The following is a 7,994-nucleotide window of genomic DNA, read 5'->3' as shown; positions in this document are numbered from 1 at the left end:
GGAAGTTAATTGTTGAGGAAGATTAGTTTATTACAAAACTCAGATAAGAAGTCTGAATCAGGCCTGCCTACTGGTTGTAACAATTAACAAAGGCGGATTCAATTTTACAGTTATTACTCTAAATTAGGCCCTAAAAAACATGATATCTAAACGGTGACAAATGTGCAAAATTTTAGATAATCCCTATAGGCAGGTTATCTAGATGTGATGTTGAACAAGTAAGTCCTATAGACATGGTTTTTAAATGTAATGTGAATATGCAGAATTAGAGCAACCATATAGGTATGTTTTCTAAATGCGATTTGAACAAGTAGAGAATGCAGTCCTATAGGCATGTTTTTTACCCTTGAGCATGCATAATTTCCCAACCCTTTTTTTCACTAGCTAGTCCCAAATGTTCATTACAAATTATTACAAATCAGGAATAATAAATTACATCAGAAAAAGTACAAAGAAAAGTTATAACCAGAGGAAGCCTGATTCTTGACTTCCTCTCTGAGTTATGAGATAAACCAACTCAAAATACCATTGATCCAAAGCCTTTCTCAGCCTTGAGTGTGTCAGAGTTCTCTAAGGGCCTCAATAGGACCTCGGGCAGTGCTCACACCCAAGTTTCATAACCAGAATAGGGACAAGTGCAGTGTGGAATGCCAGCCCTCATGTGTCCAGGTTCAGAGGGAGCTCATGGGCCCCAAGGCAAGGCTCACATGAGGGGGGCAGAACTTAAGTCTAAGAAGAGAGTGATAAGTGCAGAAACTGATTTTTAAGAATTGAGGGATAAAGGAGAGGGAAAGGCTGAAGGGAGTCAGCCATTAACACTTCAAAGAATTGATAACTTCACACAAAGGGGCAGGGGATTGGGAATCTATTGCAAGGGGGTCTATATACTTAGGCATGGGTTAATTTTGGGCATGCACAACAATAGGGAGTGTTGTTATGCTTGTAAATCAACAAGAACACACAACATATAAGGGTAACATGGAGGTTATGATCCTAGAAGGATCAAGTTTGGGTCATGCTCAACAATATTCAATGTTGTAATGCCCCAAACTAACCACAAGTATTAATCAAATTGGGGTATAGATTTAGGTTTCATAATACATTGATTCAGAATAAGAGAAAGGAAATTACAACATGCTAAATAATGGTACTGAATTAAATACAAGCAGTAGGCAGACAAAAATGCAAAATCAGTAATTAAGCATGTTGTTGTTGGTGCTGAAAAACTTAATTAGAACATAAAAGTCAAAGAAGCAAAGTGCAGTAAAGAAAAGTAGCAGGACTTCGAAATATATCCTTGGCTTTCAGCCGGCTAAACAGGCAGTAGCACAAGTAGTAGTAAAGCAAGAGAGAGTGTTTGAGTGTAAGTGTGAGTTCAGAACTAAAAGTGTTCGTGTTTTTCAAAGAGAAGAAGTAATAGGTATATATAGTTTTTTGAAAACGAGTAAGAAAGAGGTAATAAGCTACAAACATGGAAACAATCATAATTCAGAATCAATTATACAAGCGATTGCCCTTAATTAAGGGGTCACTTGCTTAACGGGCAGTGACATGCTCGAAATAAGGAATACAATCAATTAAAAAAAGGCTGAAAGTTGCCATAAAAGAAGTAGTAAAATAACAAGTAAGAAATTCAAGTCTAGGCACAGAGATACTCTAATTTTGGAAAGGATTCACTAAGGCAAAACAGGAAAGAAATCAATTAACCTTAATAGGCGAGTAAAATCAGAATCTCACAAAGGAAAAGTTTAAACTTAGTCACGAGTTTGAAAATTAGTCAAAGAAGGAGACTCAACTTATAAATAGGGTGCATAAACATTTTACATGCGAGGCCAGGTCTGTTGGCAAGAAGAAATAGCACACAACAGTAGCACAAAGATTCAGTAGATAGCAACATTCGAAGCATGACAGTCCAGTAGGTCAAGTAGTGAAGAAAACATAGAATATCAAATGCATGCGAAGGTCTCACAGTAGCAGGTAAGGAAAACCCCTTTAGAAAAATTAGGGTTTTGAGCATATTTGAGTTTTAGAAAAGATAGAAACCCAGCAATCAGAAGAATCCCACAAAGGGAGCAAAAGATTTCGAAATAAAGAACTTCAAATCGAGTCATGCACTTAAACGAACAGTCTCAGACCCAAAACCCTGGGATTTTCAACAATAGGAGAGTTTTAAAAGAGAATAAGCAAACAAATCGGACAAAACTCATGTAAACAAACATTCATTTAGTAAACAGTTAAAAGAAATTGAGGGTTTTAACATACAAACTCAGGTAGAAGAACGATATAAGCAAACATAGCCAAACATGTCAAAGAATCAGAGAAACATTTTGAAATAACTAAACAGAAACCCTAATCGGAAAGATAAGGGGTTTTGAAAGCAGAGTTTTAAAAGAAAATTTGAGAAAAACACTTAGAAGTTAAGAGCAAACATAGATTTGAAACAGATCTAAAAAGAAATCGAAGGAACCTTAAAGGCTAAGGTTTCAGAAGAACCCCAAGTGGTGAGAAAGGCTTTGAAAACCAACGATCTAAGCAGGAGAGTCAATAGTCTGACTCGAATAGCCATGGCTGACCGAATAAAAAGTCGGAGATGACCGGAGAACGGTCATGAACTACAATCGAACAAGCCTGGACCAAGCTCTTTCGAAATCTAGCCTCGAGACCATAATAATCGAGCACATAGAAGCCATATGGGGTGGATATAGGTCTCCGATGACTTTGAGAACCATAGATTTGGGGAGGTATTAGGGTTGTAGTTGATGGCGATGGCTAGGGTTTGAGAGGATTTGAGAGAGAGTTGAGAGAGAAGGGGATTCAGAGGCGGTGGAATTTGGAAATGAGGCTAGGGTTAGGGGTCGTTTGAATTAAAAAGGCAAGGATGGTTGTTTCAGATCAACTGCCTGGATCAAAATGGGCGAGTGGGAGGGTTATGAAGATGGGTTTGGGTCGGATTAAATCGAAATTGTATCGGGTGGTTCCAATGGTTCAATTGAGTTCAATTGGGGTCAGAATTGGGCTATAATCGAAATGAAATTGGGCTTACATTTAAATAGCCGATTTTCCCTATTTAATTTATAAAAAATAATAAATTAATTTCTAGAAATAAATTAAAGGTACAAAAATGATTTATAATATATAATTAACTATTTAAAAATACCATACCTAATTTTTATGAATATAAATGTAATTAATCTTAAAAGAGGCTAATGTTGTAATTATATACAATTTAACTTTAAAAATACTAAATGACTTTGTAAAAATATGCAAAAATTATATTACCTATATTTTAGCATAAATATGAGAATCCATGAAATGAATCACCAAAATGATAATTTTGGGAATAATTATTGGGGTTTTATGGATAAAATAGGGCAATAAATCGATTTAAAAATTAAGAAAAAAATAATAAAACATTTGGACATACTTATATATGCATACATATGCTATTTTGAAAGTATTTTGCATATTAAAATATACGGGAAAAAATTGGGTATCAACAGCTTCCCCTCTTTACACGGGAAGGATGAAAGAGTTATCGGGTAAAGATATGATGACCAATTTTGACCGAATGAAACGGTTCGAGGAGGTTTAGGCCACGCCCCAGCTTTCGAGCTGCCTAGATATCCCTGGTCTTACAGGAATCAGGCCATATGTAGTTCCGCATCCGTCAGCGGAGTATGCCGATGAAGACTTTTCAAGAACAAAGGCAATATCTAGGGTCGAGTGTGTGGTAGGTTTGTGGAAATGTTTAGGTTTGATATGGCTGCGGGAACTAGAGTGGAACCGCTCTTGTCGAGATGGCCGTTGCTTGCCATTTTACCTGCGAATAAGCAATACAAGCATATATTATGCATAAATTTAAACATGTTGCAATTTCCCATCGGACCATGAGGATTGTCTTCAGACGGTTAGAATGATGTCCTTATACCATGATGTCCTGGGCCATGAAGCGTGTAATAAAGGATTCGCGGGCCATGAAATGATGCTCTCAAGCTATGAGGATGATGCCTCCGAACCATGATGCCTTTGAATAATGATATGCAAAAGATTAAAAGGGGTCCTCAGGCCATGACATGGCGTTCTCAAGCTATGAAAATGGTGCCTCCGAACAATGATGCCTTTAGATAATTTGGTGATCTTTCAGCCCATGAGATGCAGTAGGTGGCGTTCTTTCAGCCATGCAAATGTAGAGGTGACGATCTTTCAGTCATAAAAATGTAGAGGTGGCGATCTTTCAGCCCATGCAAATAAAGAGGTGGCGATCTTTCAGCCATGAAAATGTAGAGGTGGTGATCTTTCAACCATGGAAATGTAGAGGTGGCGATCTTTCATCCATGCAAATGTAGAGGTGGCGATCTTTCAGCCATGCAGAAGTAGAGGTGGTGATCTTTCAGCCATGCAAAATGAAGATAAGGAGGCGATCTTTCAGCCATGCAAATGTAGATGGAGACAATGTTTAGTCTCGGAAGGCAGAATGGTAGCCTTATGCAATGCAGAAAATGCAAATGGAGACGACATTTAGTCTCGGAAGGCAGAATGGTAGCCTTATGCAAGAAATAAAGTAGGAAAAGGTAACAAAGCTTTCTTAGCTGATAGTAGGTTGCGATATTGTGACTGTTGAGGACATTGTGCCACACAGAATATCACCGGAGTGTGTGGATAGCAAATGTTGGTAAGTGCAATAATTTTGAGAATTGTATTCCTTAATAGTGTTTGTCTCATGAGTGTATAGCATGTCTGATACTTTCGTAATCTAAGTGCTTGAATCCAAAGAAAAATCGTGAGTTTTGTAAAGAGGGGAGGTTAGTTCATATCCCTGCTGGCTCTACTTGATATGCTTGGCTTTGATCTGTTGATACTGTATGTATCATTGGGGTAGCATTGCTAAACAGGGCAATTTCAGTAATAAACATGCATGATTTTGTAAAATATGACATAAGTATATAATTAAGAAACAACTTTTATATGAATCGACGACTGTGACGTGGTTCAAGACATTGCAACCTCTCTTGCTACGGATTTTTGAGGGTCCTTCTCAAAATTCTGCCCCAGTTTAATCAGTTGATGTTTCTGACTGTTGCTTGAGATGATTGGCTGAAATCACTTCGAAATTTTGAGGGTCCTTCTCAAAATTCTGCCCCAGTTTTCAATTGCCGGGGGAAATGAAAATTTTATTGAATTGTGACCAAACCCATAGGGATGCCTACGTATCCCCTCTTAAACGGGAATCAAGTCAGGCGTAGTTCAATTTACATCATATAGGAAAGCATAAATATTACACATAGTAACGCTTGACTACATCTGAGTTGATAGGCTTTGGCCAGACTTCTCCGTCCATTCTGCGAGTATGAGGGCTCCTCCTGTCAGAACCCGGTGAACCATGTATGGACCCTGCCAGTTGGGAGAGAACTTCCCTTTGGCTTCATCTAGATGAGGAAATTTTTTCTTTAACACTAGCTGCCCTGGTATGAACTGTCTCAGCTTAACTCTTTTGCTGAAGGCTCTGGACATTCTGTTCTGATAGAGTTGACCATGACAAACTGCGTTCATTCTCTTTCCGTCTATAAGGACTAGTTGCTCATAACGACTTTTTATCCATTCTACGTCGTCGATCTCAGCTTCTTGTATGATCATTAGGGAAGGAATTTCCACTTCAGCGGGAATGACTACCTCTGTACCATAAGCCAGCATATAAGGGGTTGCCCCAGTCAATGTATGGACTGTGGTGTGATATCCAAATAGAGCGAATGACAACTTCTCGTGCCACTGATTATGCTAGTCTATCATTTTCCTTAGTATCTTCTTGATATTCTTGTTGGCGGCCTCTACGGCCCTGTTCATCTAAGGTCTATAGGCTGCAGAATTCTTGTGTCAGATCTTGAAGGTTTCACACATAGCTTTCATCAAGTCACTGTTGAGGTTGGAGCCATTATCAGTAATGATTGACTCTGGAATCCCGAATCGGCAAACAATGCAGTCGCGGACAAAGTCTGCCACGACTTTCTTGGTTACTGCACTGAAAGATGCTTCTTCGACCCATTTGGTAAAATAGTCGATTGCTACCAAGATAAATCTGTGTCTATTGGAAGCGACGGGCTCGATTGGTCCAATAAAATCTATCCCCCAAGCGACAAACGACCATGGTGAGCTTGTTGTATTAAGCTCATTTGGAGGTACCTTTATCATGTATGCATGTATCTGGTAGCGATGGCATTTCCGGACATACTGGATACAGTCCGTCTCCATAGTCATCCAAAAGTAACCAGCTTAGAGTATCTTCTTTGCTAAGACAAAACCGTTCATATGAGGACCACAAGTCCCAGCGTGAATTTCTTCTAGTAGACTTGATGCTTCCTTTGCGTCGACACACCTTAATAGTCCCAAATACAGGATTCCTCCGTTGTGAAAGAAATTATTGGACAACCTCCGAAGTGTGCATTTTTGAGTAGGATTTACAAGTTCTGGGTATTCGCCTTTTGCCCAATATTCTTTGATATCATGAACCCAAGGTTTTCAATATGCTTCTTCTTCAACATGGGCATAATAAGCTGGCTGATTATGGATCTTTACTGCAATGGGATCGATGAAGGTTTTTGTATGGATGTTTTATCATGGATGATAGGGTAGCCAATGCATCGACAAACTCATTCTAGACTCTGGGAACATGTTGGAACTCCGTCTTCGCAAACCTTTTTCTCAATTCCTGTACATGATGCTGATACGAGAGTATCTTGGAGTTCTTAGTTGCCCATTCTTCTCGTACCTGGTGTATAAGCAAGTCTGAATCTCCAATCACTAGCCACTCTTGAATGTTCATGTCAATAGCCATCTTGAGCCCTAGGATGCAGGCGTAATACTCGTCCATGTTATTGGTGCACGAGAATCTGAATTTGGCGGAAATCGGATAATGCTGACTGGTTTCTGATACGAGGACTTCTCATATGTCAACTCCCTTAAAGTTTGCTGCTTAGCCGAAAAACATTCTCCAACCGTCATAAGATTCTGTAATATCTTCTCCTATGAATGATACCTCTTTGTCAGGAAAATACATTTTTAGGGGTTCGTATTCTCCATCCATAGGGTTCTCAGCAAGGTGATCTGCTAGTGCCTGTCCCTTGATTGCCTTCTGAGTTACGTAGACAATGTCAAATTCACTCAACAAGATTTACCACTTGGCTAGCTTTCTAGTGGGCATGGGCTTCTGAAAGATGTACTTCAGAGGATCCATCCTTCATATGAGATATGTAGTATAGGCACATAAGTAGTGCCTCAGCTTCTGTGCTACCCAAGTCAAAGCACAACAAGTGCATTCTAATAGAGAATACCGGGCCTTGTATAGGGTGAACTTCTTGCTGAGATAATAGATGGCCTGCTCCTTCCTCCCCGTTTGGTCATGCTACCCCAGAACGCAACCGAAAGCTCCATCCAATACTGCAAGGTAGAGTAATAAGGGTCTACCTGGATTAGGCGGGACTAAGACTGGTGGTGCTGACAGGTATTCCTTGATTCTGTCAAAGGCTTTTTGGCAGTCATCAGTCCATTTGGTAGCGTCGTCCTTCTTTAACATCTTAAATATTGACTCACAGATAACTGTAGACTGTGCTATAAATCGGCTGATATAGTTAAGTCTTTCCAAGAAACTGATTACGTCCTTCTTGTTATTTGGAGGTGGCAACTCTTGAATAGCTTTTACTTTTGATGGATCCAGTTCTATTTCCCGGCGACTCACAATAAACCCAAGTAGTTTTCCGGCAGGAACCCCAAATGCACACTTTGCGGGATTCAGTTTTAGGTTGTACCTTCGCAATCTATTGAAAAACTTCCTCAAATCTTCCATGTGATCAGTAGCCTTCTTGTACTTGATGATAACATCATCTATGTACATCTCAATCTCCTTGTGCATCATATCGTGGAAAATGGTGGTCATAACCCTCATATAGGTGGCCCCTCCATTCTTTAACCCAAACGATATCATCTTGTAACAATACATTCCC

Source organism: Nicotiana sylvestris, chromosome 2 (genome assembly GCF_000393655.2).
Source record: "Nicotiana sylvestris chromosome 2, ASM39365v2, whole genome shotgun sequence".
Classification (NCBI taxonomy): domain Eukaryota; kingdom Viridiplantae; phylum Streptophyta; class Magnoliopsida; order Solanales; family Solanaceae; genus Nicotiana; species Nicotiana sylvestris.
The sequence above is the reverse complement of the archived record's forward strand: the minus strand, read 5'-3'. Positions refer to the sequence as shown.